We start from the raw sequence: 15,732 nt of genomic DNA, 5'->3' as shown, positions 1-15,732 counted from the left end.
TATGTAGGACATATTGACTTCTGGTAAGCGTATAACACAGCTGATGTTCAACAGTGCAGCAGTAAAGCATTACACTATTTTGAAATAGTCACTTAGGTCATGCTATAAAGTGGCTAAAATAACATGACCTTCACCTATCTACCTGTTGTAAAACTTCACCTCAAAGGATGCATTCTAGCTGTGCAATTTATCTTCCAAACAACTTAGATTTACTAAGCCCAGCCTGAGCTGAGTTCTCTTCTTTTGATCAGTATATTAATTTAACTGAAGAGCCTCTGAAACAAAAGGAACATTGATAGAATGGAAGCAGAGGATAGAGAGAACACAGCAATACAAGCCCTTCTTGCAAAAGGAAGTTGCCCTGAAGAAGTAGCAATAGATCAAACACTCTTCATCACCCGGAATGTCTATGGTAATTGAAGTTAACGCTGGAACATTTGTCTTATTGACACATCATTTGTTTAAAAAGTAAACTCGCTTTGACTCATAGACTGTAATGATCAGTTTGCAACATGTGGTGGAAGATTTTTTAAAGGCTGGCTTGTGAGGTTTTTTAGTAGTATATGGTACAAGGAGGGGTTGCAACAGGATGGGATAGGGGAGAGTTGCAGCTATTAAAGTACTGACGGGGAAACACTGAGCAGTTCTTGGGAGAGACTGTAAGAGAAAAGTTTCTTGGTTTTCCCACTGTTTTGTTTCTGAAACTGATGTGTAGCACAAAAACTTCCCAAAACATCAGGAATACTTGTGTGCTTCTGTCTGCTGGTGACCACCCTGAGGGCTATGCCCTCCAGTGAATGGTTTAATGACATAGGGCAAGCAAGCTCTGTGTCGCTGAGCATTCTTGCATAGTCCTTCAGGAAGATAATATATGTCCACACTTCCTGCATATAGGGTAGAGGCAGACTTGCCCTCATGCAGGGCCATGGGGCTACTGCTGTCTCTCTCTGCAGGCATTTATCTTCTGTACCCTGATTACTCTGATTTGTGGATTTCAGCAGTTCCTCCGAGCTGGATGGCATCCTGCATCCTGTTTTTCCATTAAATACTAGGTTTCTGTATCATCAAAAGAAGTAGCAGTAAATGATACTTTAATAATCCTAAGTTATCTTGTGGGGAATTGTCTTTGCACCTCTTTTTGCCTGGGGCATTTAACACCTCTGGCTATGCCCATGTGTGAGAGTGCACATGCTTGAATAGGCGTTTGTGTGCAAGAGTGAGTGTCCAGAGTTTGCCATGCACATTTTCTTACACAAAAGAGACAGAACAACCTGTCTTGCCATCACTACAAAGAGCAGCAGCAGTGCTCATCTAAGAAAAAGAACACTCTCCTCACCAGTAGCACATTTGTGCTGATTGCTGTTATTGAAGAAGTTTATTAAGTATACAAGAAAGTTCAATACAACAAATTCAGAGGGAGAGAAAAGTTGGAAAGGCCAACACAATAGCTTTTCTGTGAATCTATTCATTATGGAGTCATTTGGGTTGGTCACTACTTTAGAGGGAAAATTATATTTTTTGGGGAAAAAAAAAAAAGGAGAAAAAAATTTACAAAAGCCAAAGTGCTTATCTTTTTTCCCCTCCTTTCCCTCCACTCAATTTTCTGATAATGTCTGGTATTCACTGAATCAAATGGTGACTGCTGATTGTTTTGATGATAAATTGCCTGCAGTGCATGTGGGACTAATTACAAGATGGCACATTTCATTCTGCCACCTGTATAAACTATATTTTAGACAGGCACAATAAGGGAAGTATTCCCAACAACACAACATTTGGAAAAGCTGCAGACATTCTCCCTGTTCTCTCCCCCACACTTACTAAGGGAAAATTTGTAATAAAGAGTTGGGTCTTGTGTCTATAATATGGGAAAAACCTGAGGGAATAGAAGGATAAGGAAGAAATCAACCTGGAGGATCTACAGTAAAGGAGAAGTGGGGTTCTGGGAGAAAAGAAAGAGAAGGGCAATATGTCCATAGAGAAAGAGAGATCAAAGGGAGTAAAAGACCTGAAAGCAATAAGATTGTTTTGGCACATGAGAGGGAGACGATGAGGCTTAGGAAGTTGGCCTGGGGAAGTAGATGCTCAAAAGGTACAGGCAAAGAGCTAAGAAGAAAGAGACAAAATCTGGGTCAGACCCTCCTTGGTGACTGAAGACTGCTTGATATGGTTTGGAAAAGTGAAACAGGTGAATTCTGACCTTTTCTGTATCACTGGCGTGGCTAGGACACAAGCATTGCAATCACATGAGGCCAAAAGGAAACTACAGATGCTTTTTGCCTAACCTTTCTCTTGCTTCCTCTTGGAGGTGAGGTGATGTACAATTTTGATTAGTATTCTTTTAAAAGAACACTTTTTTTTTTTTTTTTTGTGCAACAGAAAAACTCGCAATCATTACAAACCAATTATAAGCTGCACTTGGTATTTCTCTCACCTAATTTGTATAAAATAACGGGACAGAATATTCAACTTTTTCAGATTTTTTGAACAAGGAGCCCTTATTTTCTATAGCTGTCTACACATTGTTTTTCTGCCTTTCCCTTTGCTCTCTGCAGATGTCAAGAGAGTACAAGTGTGCATGAAGGTCCTTGAGTATGAGAGACAAAAAGAGCATAGAATTGTTATTTCATCCTGTGTTCTACACAGTGATGTTGTCATGGCCCCTTACAATAGCAAATAAATAATCTCTCTCCTGTCTTCTCTGCTCCAATAATGGGGCTTGTATCTTCCATCTTGTCCAAAGGTCCCAGTGCAATAGCTGACATAGAATAGCACATCACTGCTGCTCATCCATGCATGTATGCATGTATATGTATTTGCACATTAACATCATGTTGACTGGCTGGAGCCAGCTATTGGTTATATAGTCTTCAAACCCCCTAAGTCCCTTACTGCCATTGTGTTCTGTACATTGCGTTACACCCCACAGGGATATCACCAGGGTACCAGTAATATCGCTTTGTGATACGCATGTAATCTCCCAGAACAAGTATTTGTGACCTAATCTGTGTGTATCGCTCTTTCCTGCCCAATTGCCATTCAAGCACAAAGAAATTATTTCAAAGAGAATTATCTTCATGTGTGTTTTGCTGTTCCTCTTGCAAGAGACTGGTAGAAGTCATGGCCATTTTCTTAAGCCTTTCCTTATCACCACAAGAGACAGCATTTCCAGTGATGCAGACTCTTGTAGTTTTCCTGGTGTTCCTGAGAAGAGACCATACTTATTCAAAGTGGGTTGAGTGTCAGTCAGATTTTCCCTAAAAGCTCCTGAATGCACTGCCCACCTTCTCAAACTGATATTGAGGGTTTGGGGGATCCCACAGAGGATCAGGATCTCACAGAGTTGATGTACATCTGTCCTGGATAGAAGAAAGAGACACAAGTTAGTACTCCCACCAAAGACTGCTTGAAGAGTGAATGCATCTATGTCATTAGACTCCAGAGAACAGACTCAGGAAAAAGTGGGAGGAGACAATGCTGGGAATGCAGAACCATGATGAAGTGTCTTCTCCCGGTAAAATTCTGCCGTGGCCTGCCCGTCAGCAAATACAGGTAAATCTGAACCTGAAGCTCAAAGGTGAGAAACAGAGTCTGTCTAAACTTCACTGGCAATGACACTATGCAGAGTTTCTCTTTTGTCATACATCCATCCATCCAGCCAGCTAGCCAGCCAGACACCTGGTTATACTTTGGAAAAATCACAGACATTTGCAGGGCTTTTTATACTGTAACACGCTGTAATTTTGCCTTGAACGTTCCTTGTGCATAAGATTGGTTTATGGAATACCTTTACAGATGAACTATTAGGAATGCCAGGGGGGAAAAAAAGCCAAAAAACAAAAACCTGCAAAAGCAGCAGATTGGTAGAAAAGTATCAGTGTGAAGTCCCGACAATAAGTCCTTATTCTATAGTAATAGTGTAATTTTGGATTTGATTTGATGGATTTCATTTGCCTTCAGATCTGAGTGTATATGAGACAACTTTGAGTAAAAAATGGTGTATGCATCTTGTGGTGGACACCTGTGCAGCAAAGGAAGGGTTGAGCTTGTAGTCATGGGATAAAGGAGTCTTCTTGGACACACGACAGGAGGGATGGGGAGCTGGAGACCTGAAGATTGAAAGTGGGGGAAAAAAATGAAAGCTGTGGAAGAGCCCTAGAGTCTTCTGGGACTTCAAATCTCCTTGAATCTTTTTGATCCCCAAATCAGACTTCCTTTTCAGTGTCTGCATTTGTGTTCCATCTCTGTATCAAATGAAAACAGTAATGACATTGAAGTTAAATAAGCCACTTTTTTACTGTTATAAGTAATAAATCTGTTTAAAGATGCAGTACTACTTTTCTTGAGGAATAATTTAGACTATGTATCAAAAGGAAAATCAATAGTTTTTTCCTTTACAAATAATTACCTGTTTGAGTCCTTACTATTTTTTTTTTATTTTGTCCTCAAAATATTTCTACTGAATACTAAAGGTGTCTTCTGCCTTAACTCTAAATCACTAGCACTTGCAACACAGAAGCAGCAAAATCATCCCAGAAAGCCTTACCTGAGGTGGTTTCAAAGGCCATTCATGCTCTGCAGAAAGTAGCCAGAGATTCAGGAGCTGGTATGAGCTCATGCTCACTGCACTACAGCATGCAGAAGGTGAAACCCACACCCTGAAAATATGAACACAAATGTGGTTAGAACAGAACTGGGCTTCTTTCTGGCTGTGAAAGCTTTAATTTTGATCACGTAAGGTTTCTCAAGGAGATATTGTTTAGGTTTCTAGGCAAAAAAAGTTTAGGACAATCTGAGACAGATTAAAAATAAGAGGTGGGAAAATAGGAAACTATTTTAATAACGTCATGTTTCCAAAACTTCTCCTCAGTATGTACTTAGGAGAAAAAAAGATTTTGCTTATTCATAATTTTCACTTCAGCAAAATCTGTGCTTCTGTGTTCTCTTTCCATTTTATTGATGAAGCAACCACAAGAGAAGAATAGTAACCAAATAAAAAAGTTTTTATTTCAAAATATAATGCTTTGAAGAAACATTTTTAGAAGTCAAAGCTGAAAGTACCTGAAAACGTGATAGCCTGCATGATGTTCTCTCTTTCCTAGTCTCCTGTTCTTTTGAGTCTAATTTTCATATATTTAGCCTTGCACTATCAGTAGCTCTCCAAATTTTTTTTCTTTTTATTTTTAGATGAAACAACACTTTAAATTATTTTTTATCAGTATAATTAAAGTAGCATGACTGTGTGGATATGTTTCATGTTTGCCCCTTTCTGCAATCTTCACCGGTATTTGTATTTGAGGTAATTATAGCAAAGACAGATTTTAAATTAATTAGCTGAATACTGGTATGAGCAGAGTGGCTGCTCACCTTCAACCATGTCAGCATATTCCACCAGGGCAAGCTGGGCTCTAACTCCATCAGGCTGCACAATTATTACAGCTAGGCTGGATATGTCAATAGGAATTGCAACCACATGTTCCAGTTACAGAACAAATGCACTTAAAGGTTGTTTAATATAATTCTTACACTATTTGCATCATAGGCATGGTCAAGACTATTAAAACTGCCCAAGACAGTTTGGAACTGGTTAAATATATTCACTGTTCACTTCACTGAAGCTCAAACTCATCTGCGAGTGGTATAGGTTTACTCTTCTGAAACTCCACAGGATTTCTGTCAGAGATTTTCTGAGCAGGGGAACATGATCATCCCATTTTCTGGAGAAGCTTTCTCTTTGAATGCCTAATTTGTGAAAATCCCTGAGGTTTTTGAGCCTTGGACTCACTGACACTTTCTGTAGCTCCTGGCTGCTCATGTTTTAGCTGAAGTACAATGGTGTTCATCTCATCTGGTACAGGCTCAGCTCTCCAAAGCAAAAAGAAAGAAGTAAATTTTTAAGACTCAACATCTTGCATTTTCTGATTGTCTGTTTAGGCTGATATTTAGTTCTAATGAAGGATAAATAGTTAGCAGATGCACATTCCTCTCACTTTCAGGGGGAAAGGTGCGTGGGAGTGAGGGGCTAAGAAAGTCTTAATGAAAATGTGCACAGTTAGAGGAAAAAACATTTATTTGAGCATTCTTGTTCCTTCTTCACTCTCTGGAAAGTATTTGAAGTGGTAACAGGGAGACAGCTAAAAGTGGATGGTGAGTAGTAGGCAGAAGTTGTTACATGCTGAAAAAGGCATTTCATGATGGAGACCTACTGAGGGATCTAAGACTCTCTTGAATGTGCACATTAATAACACCCTAAACAAGTGCCAAACTAAAACTGCTGAAGAGGGATAGAAAAATATTCATTCATCTCCTATTAAGATAGTCTTAAATTCTACTCTTCAAAAATAGATCATAGTGGGCAAATAGATCACAGGAGGCAAATCCACCCTTTCAAGGCTGGATATATTTTTATCTCAAAGTAACAGTAACTTCTTCTACTGCTTTTACTTTTTCTCCATAAAAAGTAAAAAATGTAGCTAGCAGCAGAGGTAGTTGTAGTGCCAGTTCTGCAAAGCATTTAAGAATGTGCTGAAGTGCTTCCCTATGCAACAAAGCCCATAGCACATGCTTTATCTTAAACATGTGCTCAAGTCCCATTGAAAGCATCAATGTTTAAACACGTGTCTAAATGCTTTGCTGTACCAGAGCTCTGGGCACAATTCGTTGTCCTTTGAAGCCAGTGGGAATCTTTCCAGTCCTTTCAATAGGTATCCCATCAAGCAATAAATCTCAAATGTTAAATAATCAAACCAGAAAATAAAAAAAGAAATCTCTTAAAGGTAGTTGCTGACTACATTCAAATAACAAATAAATATTTTAGAAAAGGCAGGATGTGGTCAAAGCTATTTCAAAAGCAGACACAAAGAGAGATGAGATTCACTCAATAAATTCTTTGTTCAGTTACATATATTGAACATGTTCATTCTTCTAAACTATAAACTGGTATTTACATAATTTTTTAATGTTTCATTCACCATGTCCCTGATTCAGCAAATTACTTAAACAGGTGCTTTGCTTTCTACATCCCTAAGTCCAAAAGTCAAAGTGGATCCACATGTATTTGTGGCCTGTCAATGAAATGAAGCCTAGAAGATAGCTTTGCTGAATGTGAGATCACAAAAACCTTCCTCCACAAAGAAACTACTATTCAAAGAAAAATTGAATATATAATAATTTTACACCCTGTATCTTCTCACAGTCTGACATTACAAAAAACAATCTGTAGAAAAGAAAAGTGATAAAAAGCAAAAAAAAGAAGGAAAGTAAACCAGAGCATTGTTTGATGATGGCTTAACTTTTTAAGTTGAGAACAGGTTCGTAAAGCTAATTTACTTATTACAGGATTCTTGGAAATGATACAGCTACTCCATCAAAGGCAAGAGACCAGATAGAGACCACCAAACTATTGTTCTGGGTGGAAACAAATATAATTCAGAAGGTCAGATTGAAGCAAATTTTCCAAACTAGATGAAAATAAAGCTCAAAATTTTCAAGTTAGATATACATTTTTCAACTGAAATATGATTTTTTTTTAATGTTCCATAGAAAGAGTTAATATGGCAGAAAATTTGTTGCTTAGTAATTCCTTTTTTGTTGTATAACTTAATATCTATTTCACACTAGAAACCTACACGGTATCTTTATAAAATAAATTGACACGTTGCATTACCCCTCAATATGACAATTTTACACTCTTGACACAGAAGGCATGACAACGTTCTGCTTAAATGCTGCAAGGCCGAAGCAAAGAGAGGCATGCTGATGTCTGCTTTGTGAAGGTTCAATCCTTGGTATTTCATCATTTTTGCCACTTGGGCTGGGCAAACCTCAGCACTGTTCTCCTACCTTCTGCTGACAGCCCTCCTTCTTCCACAGGGAAGGGACACAAATTGCTCAGGTGGCTTGGCCATGGTGGCAGGACAACCCTCTCAGCTCATGAGAGGCAAAATTGACTCATGACATTTGTACATCTCCAGGCTTCTGATCACTCAGTTACTAGGTGGGACCCTCATCTTACCTACAATATCGATTGCACATTATAAGCAAATTATGGATGGAATCCAAAGTGCACTGATTCATTCTTTGAACATCAGAAGCATTTTCTACCTTTTAAGACAGTTACAAAAGCAGAACAAGTGATTCTGGAAACATTCCCTCCTACACACCAGGTCTGAGCCCAGAACAATTCCCTTTGACATTTCATGGCTTTTCTGCCTTGCTTCCTTGAGTTTTAGGATTTACTGAGTGTACCCGGGAAAGGAATTGCCTTACCTGAGGGTGAGGCTTTGGAAGCCTCACTGTATCTGTTGTTTGTGGTGCTCTTGGCCCAAGGCTGGCCAGGCCAGTGTATTGCTTCAGTGCCGGACAATGCTTCGGCTTCCTTTGTCTGTAAAATGGGAATGGAGATGTGTAATACTTGGAAAGCTGATGATGCATGAAACACTACAGAAATGAAGTGCAGCATAAAGGCCAAGTCATTTTATAATTGTTTTCCGACTAAAACTGAATTAGATTCTCAGTATCAGAGCATTGAATGATACACTCACATAGATTATCATGTGGCATGATAACATACTCAGGTGTTGGTGAAAGCAAAGTGATATTCCTAATCAGTCAACTTTATTAACCTCATAGAAGAGAACACAGTGAGTATATTGCCTTTCCTTTGTATTTTGTTAGCAACCTGCTATTGCCGTCATAACATATTATGAGCAAAACTGCACTGCAGATAAAACATCTGTTTTGAATAAGCAGATGTATGGCAATTTCAGAACCAAACCCCACATCCTAATTAAAGGTTGCCATTCCCATTTAACAAAAAGTGTTACTGAAAGTTAACCGCAGTATAACAGTAGTGCATGGATGCACACAGTCTTCCGATTATCAGGAGTCACTTAATAAGCAAGTGTATCCATAGATTGAACAAGTTCTCCAGTGGTTTTTCTTTTTCCATTTTTCAGTGATACATTTTAGCTTAAACAACATCACATTTTTAACAATTAGAAAGAGGGTGTTGGACACCTTTGTATCTAAAAAACTGGACTTTTTAAGACAAATGGTGACCATTTCATTGCTACTAGTGGCATTTCCCATTTACACCATGTTAACTCTTCTTTGAATTAATGACTCTTCTCCTGATCCTAGCTTTATTAACAGCTGTTCTAAGATCAATGGAGAATTCTGCTGCTGCTATAAAACATTTGATTTCACTTGCCCAACTTAAAAGGTGGAGAGTGCTCTGCTCTGTTTGGACCTCTTAGTAATTAAATCTATTTTGGAAGGGTTACTGGCTGGTTTAGATAGATGATTAATAATACTGTGTCTTAAAAAGTAATTAGGAGAACTAGAGAATTCAGACGAGTCAAATACTTTCCTCCAGATGTCATCTGGATCTAGAAGGTTACGAAAATGTAGACACAACCTGAAAAGCATAGATCATAAAGCAGGAGCCTTTTAGTGCTTTTGAAGGAGAGGGAAACTTGAGACCTGGGCTAAAATCCATCAACCCTTTAGATCAACTTCACTACAAAGTCTGTGAGACCTTGGAAATAAAGCAGTTGAACAGAGGGCTGAAAAGACCATGAAAGTTGTTAAATCTGGTGCTATCATAGACAGTAAATCCAGAAGTTATAAATTATTCTACCCCTACTTCGATAACAACTTGAGACATTTTGTACAGAGGGCCCAAATGCACAAAAACTGCTATGTGCTACTGGAAAAGAGGAAAAGAGAGACAAGATCATGGTATATTGACTGTTTGCACTATAGCCAGATAATATTAAAATTCAAACCTATCCCAGGTACTTTTAGAGGAAGGCAAAACTTAGTAAACATAAAGTAAGGGAGTCAAGCTTTGAATCAATACCTAGAAAAAACTACTTCTCAGCCCCTAAAAACAATGCAGTGGAATATGTGCATTGTGTAATTAAACATAACTGTGATACAAATACCTCATGAAGCACTGCTGCCCTCTCATAAAGTGTTACCTTTGAACTTGGTCATTCCTCCCACATGCTCATGCATGCATTTGGACTACTGGTTTAAAACTTTGTTACTTTCACGGTTAGTGCATATTTTTGCTTGCATATTAACACTACTCATGATGAACTTAGACTCTTTAAAATGTCTTGAATGTTTAAAGGAATAAAAAAATTACTTTCAGTCTTCTCTTATAATCTTCTAACTCTCAGCTGATCTAGCAGCCTGTGGGAGAAACATACTTAAAAGAGGTGCGTATTTATGAGTAGGATTTAAAGGCACAGTGCCCCACAGATAAATGCATTTTATCAAATTCCAGTAGGTATGATACTGAGCTTATTGCTTAAGAATTCCTACATCTGTCTTGCTTGGAGTCAATTCTCCTTTTCGTGTATGAGGCATGAAGGCATACCATTCTAATCCTTGCTTAATACAATGTGTTTGAGGTGTGATTCTTGTTGTGTGCAGTGCTGTACAAATGCCAAAGACAAATCTTGTCTTTCTTTAAACTTCTCACAAACCATCATAATTTCTTTGAAAGTTAAGCATCATTTTTTTTTTGCTTGAATGAACAGAAAACATGTATATTCAATGCAGGGGGAATTATAGCTTGAAATGTCAGGACTGATGGAATAAGGGAAAAGGATAAATGTTCTTGTTAACTACTTTACCATGTTCAAATGAACAAAGTAGAATGGAAATAACTTATCCAAAGTGATGTAGAGTGTGCCAGAGTTTATGGCAAGACATAAGATTCATGGCTGTTATAATGTTATTCTATTTTTATTGTGCTGGATGCCAAGCAAATGAAGGACATGGAATATTTTGTTGGTGTTTTGCTTGTAGGTGATTCAGTCCAAAATACAATCCACCTTTTCTTTTTTTATTTCTTATTTTTAATAGTCATTGGACTGGCTTTAGAAAAATTATTGTTCAAGACCAAAATGTGGTGGCAATATTCAGTGTTATTAGCAAAAACCAAAAACTGAGTAGACCTTCAAGCTATGTAACATTTTTTTTTTTTAAACATTGTGGTAGGCTTAACAGCTTGCTGCCTTTTAAGCCTTTGGGGAGCACCTGGCTCACATTTGCAAGCTTTTCTTCATGTTCAGGAGGGTGTGAAACTTACACTCCAGAGGCAAATGCTGAGATTTGTTTACTCCTAATGTGGCTCTTTCTATAGCAAGAAGATATATATGGATACATATCTGTATATTTTTATATTAAAAAATATGCTTATAATATGTACACTCTTTTAGACCTAAATTACCCCAGCAGAGGAATTTACAAAGTTTTGAGAGTCTCTGTGATTCGAATATGGAAAAGGCTTTTTCAGGCCATGAACTCCAGAAAGTTTATCATTCACATTTTGCCATAAAGAGGTCAATACTGCAAAGGCAGGAGGAAGCAGAGCTGAGTTCATCTGTTGATGATCACCAGAGAATAATCAGCAAATTTTTTTTCAGCATGAAATTTCAGTCATACTGAATTTTGTCCTACAGCCTATTTGTATTTCTATCATAATCTAGCACTGCTAGAAATCTCAGCTATGCTGAAGACTGCTATTGTTATAATACATAAACAGTATGGGTTATTTTAATGGACATATTGCCTTAAACTGAATTTTCACCATCTGTTCTGCCCCTACTTTTGAATGCAAAAGAACATATTTCACAATTACATCTGTAAGTAATGATATAAGTAATTTAAATGCATGTATATGTTCACACAATGCAGCAGACAGCTGGGATATTTTTTTCTTTCAGGCAAAAATCAAGATAAGAAATCTACTAACTCCTCAAATAGCACTTTCCCCCTTCCCTCCTTGTTCCCCATTTAGTGAAGCTGTTCTATTGCAGGCACAGGTTTTCCAACAAGCCAATTTTGCTGTACCTAGGAGTTAAAAGCTTGCTCAGTAAACTAATGCGCAAACTCGTTTTTACAATGCTTCCCCTGTCTTCACCCAAATCCCCTCTGGCTTGAATGACAGTTTGGCAGATGCAAGGCATTAAATCAATCACTTTCAATAGATGTTCAGGAGGAGACAGGTCAGGCTGTGTGGGCCAGTCTGTCTCTGCTTCTGGCTTTGCTTTCATGCCATCCTTTTACACAGGCTTTGGCATAAGTGCCCTTCTGCAGGTGAATCTTGGACTGCCTGGGATGCAAGCTGCCTGGCCACAGAGGGGGATTCACTACAGCAGAAATGGAGCACAAACTTATCAGAATATGTTAACCACAGCTATGTGGAAGACTGTTATGAGAGAATAAAGTAAGGAGACTATTTTGACTCCCATTTGCAAAATGTCCATTTTCAGAGAAGACCTTTGACTAGAATTTCATTCCTCTGCCGGTGTTTGTAAGGTCATGAGATGTCAGTTTAATCACTCAAGTTATGCTATTCGTTACAGCTAAATATTGACTGAATTCCTTAATACTTTGCAAAGAGATCTATTAAATGAGAATTTGAGGTGTATAAAGGGTGAGGGTGTCATTTAGATAAAAGCTGATTTAACAGATCTAATTGAAAGGAAATGATATCTGTAAAAGTTGGATGGGTTTTGCCAGATGCTGGCATCCTTCATACGTGTCATATGCATTTAGTTACCTGTATGTACCTGCTGACACTTGCTTGTCATGTCTGCTAACAGAATGAACTGGGATACCTGAACTCACTCTAGCAGGAAGAGAAGAGGAGGCAATTGTAAATTTCTAGAACAAAATTTTAACAGGGAGTTTATTCCTATTGTTTAGTGCAAATTGCTACTAGGGATTAGAGAGGCTTTTATTTCCTGTATTATCACTGCCTTTTTATGCGGCTGTACATTTACTACTGCTAGCTTTTTGCCATCTATGAAATAGATAACAGCAGTGAGTTTGCATGGGTCTTATATTGTAGTTTGATAGTATTCCCTACAATAGTGCCCTTCAGACCATACTGCATTTCCTACTTTTAAACTGATAACATCTTTTTTATTGTAAGGAGGTCATAGCCAGAAACAACGAAATGCTGATTTACGATGACTGTCCCCAAAAGCTTACAGAGTTGAGAATGATGGAAGAAAATGATCAGTGAAATTTAGGTAAGGTGAGTGGAGTCACGCATTAGGAAAATTGGAACTGTGTTGGAGATATTAGACATTCAGATTTCCTTACAGTATCTTGAAATTTATATCATTTTAGCAACTAGCTCTTTTCTCCATGGGGGTTGGGTGATTAGGTGTGTAACTACATATAAGATGTAGTCAGATAATAGCTGTCTGGCTATTGATATGCCAAGGAATGAGGAAGTGCTGGGGCCAGCATCTGATATGGGCTTCATTTGGTGCTGCAGGCCAGTCAGTCCGAAGACAATGGAAAGATTGTACCCATCTCCATCCCTCTATGGGATTCATGCAACTGAAACAAATCTCTAGATTACTGTTTGTCGGCAGGGTTGGGATGGGTACCATCAATACAGAAAGGAAAGCTCTCCTGAACTGAAGTAAGGACCACAGAAACTGATTTTTCAAAATGATTCAACAGACAAAACTCCAGATTATAAGTGGATCTGTCACAGTGTAAAGGAATTTTATAAAATCTTGCTACAAAGGGAAGAGACTGTTTTCTTTAAAACCTGAAAATAGGATCTTAAACACCTGAAACCCATAAAATTATTAAGCCTGGAATGAAAACCTTAACTGAAATCATGAGTGCCAAGGGGTTGCCTTCTGCTTGTAACACTAGATTATTTTTCTATGCAGGGCACCTACGTTAACAAAGAAAATCCATAGCTCGTAGTTTCTAAACAATTAAGACAGTCTGTTTCAAAGAGCGGATGAATTAGTTTTCCTGGGGGAGGAGAACAGCTGCACTCCTCACAGAACACCTTTCTGGCTTATTTCTTGTAACTTTTTAGATCTGTGTATATGAACAAAATTTCAAAGCAAATCTTTTCAGAAGCAAGTGGTAAAAGGAGAACATCCTTTGGGAAGGAGAAGGAATAAAAAAATAGCAGCCAAATGAATTAATGGGAAAAAATATAAAGATATAATTAAAAAGAAGGAAAGGAAAAATAAATAAAGTAGAAAACTGCCAGATAAAGAGGGTGTGGTACAGAAGAGTTTCTGCCATACACAGCTTTAGTGCTGGCTTGGAATACAGAGTCAAGGCCATAAGAATCAAACACAATTGCATTAGTTTACTAATTAAACAGTCACTGAAAGCTCTTAATACGAACAAGTGCAAAAGCTAAGCAAAACAATGCAGGGAAGACAGCCTCTTAAAATAGAAATGTATTTTAACAGGAATTGGCTATCTGAATACTTTCATCCTCCTGGAGAAAAGGGGAGATTCAAAACTGAGGTAATTAAACAAACTATGTCCTGAGCTCATTCATTAAAATGGACCATTCAAAAATTCTGATTCAAATATTTATGATGTTCTGACATAGGAATGCAGCCATGATATGAAACTGTGGTTCAGGCCCTTGTTCAATAAAATCCTCATTCCCCAGCTTTATCAGAGACTTTGATGTCTTTTATTATTCTTAAGCACATAACCTCTAAACAGAGAGATATGTCGAAGGAGCAGGAGGAGGAGATTGTTTAAAAAATAGACAACTGGAAATATAAAAGAATAAAACCCAGACTTTTTTTTTGTATTAATTATCTGTAGAAGGAAACCTCTATGGCAGATATGCCAGCCAACTCTCTCATCATCAGTTTCAAGACTTCAATCAGTGGATGACTCACAGTTAGTGAAAGAAAAATTGTTCCAGCTACACAAGGAGAGCATAAATATTATGTTTCACTTGGTATCATAATTAACTGCATGCTTCAGATATTTCTTTCATGTCTGCTTTCACAATAGGTAATATAATTTACCATTAATAGGATTAAAATGTCTTAAAAAAAGTAAATACTTTATTGGTTTAAGAATGTTTTCTGTTTGTTTTGTGCACATACATATTTGGCTACAGGCACAGTATTTATACCTAGTGTAGAAAATAATGAAAAAAAAGAAGATAATATGTATAGTCCAGAAGCAAATGCATTTTTCTGTCTTGCTTGGCTTAATAATAAAAACTGATTTTCTCTGAATTCCTGAAAATGAAACCTGAAGTCCCAAATGATGTACATTTAAAAAAATTCATGCTAAGGAAAAAAATCAAAAATATTGCAATGTCAAGACACAAATGTTTGCTTTGGGGACTTAAAATAGTAATGTTGAAACTTCCAAATTCAGAACTGCCCTTTTGCTATAGCTTTCTAAATTGAGAATTGAAAAAACAACCAAGTCTTCAAGGAAAAGAAATTCTGTAGTATGGGGCATCAGTTACTTCCCATTATAACATCCAAACATAGATAAACTGAGAAAACTGAATTGTAGGTCAACAAAGAAAAAGATGAAAGGATGAAAGCAGTATTAAAATTATTAAAATTATTATTAGCTGCATAAGCCTTATATTTCGAAACCCAGCTAATAAGCGCATACCTGTCCATCACTTAAATAATACTGAGTTCCAGTTCAAAAGTATTTTCTTACTATATTTATGATTTTTTGTTTTATTTATCCTCTTATTTTCCCATATATTTAACTAGATTTTATTTTTGTTGTCTCAAGTGGAATTACTCTGACTGACATCAGAACAAGCCAAAAGAAAAAAAAAAAAAGTATTCTAAATATCAGTATCCTATATATTTTTTCTTTTATAGGTAAAGGGAATCTTTATTACATAGGTGGCATCATTGAATCTGCTGGTCAGTTAGTATAGAATCT

At 37.4% G+C, this 15,732-nt stretch overlaps 1 long non-coding RNA gene across 2 annotated transcripts in view; it reads right to left on the bottom strand.

Annotated features, from left to right (window-relative positions):
- Positions 1-1,275: 1,275 nt before the first annotated feature.
- Positions 1,276-15,732, bottom strand: part of LOC140682389 (uncharacterized) — a 146,676-nt gene continuing 132,219 nt past the window's right edge. Inside the window, exons 4-6 of one of the 2 annotated variants that reach the window (XR_012054056.1) lie at positions 8,269-8,383; positions 4,547-4,658; positions 1,277-4,244 (exon numbers count right to left, since the gene is read on the bottom strand). This is a non-coding gene — a long non-coding RNA (uncharacterized lncRNA). Of the gene's footprint in view, positions 4,659-8,268; positions 8,384-15,732 lie in introns of both variants that reach the window. The other variant, XR_012054054.1, reaches the window with a different exon arrangement.

The sequence above is a fragment of the Taeniopygia guttata genome, chromosome 2 (assembly GCF_048771995.1).
Source record: "Taeniopygia guttata chromosome 2, bTaeGut7.mat, whole genome shotgun sequence".
NCBI lineage: Eukaryota > Metazoa > Chordata > Aves > Passeriformes > Estrildidae > Taeniopygia > Taeniopygia guttata.
This window is presented reverse-complemented; position numbering and strand designations above follow the sequence as displayed.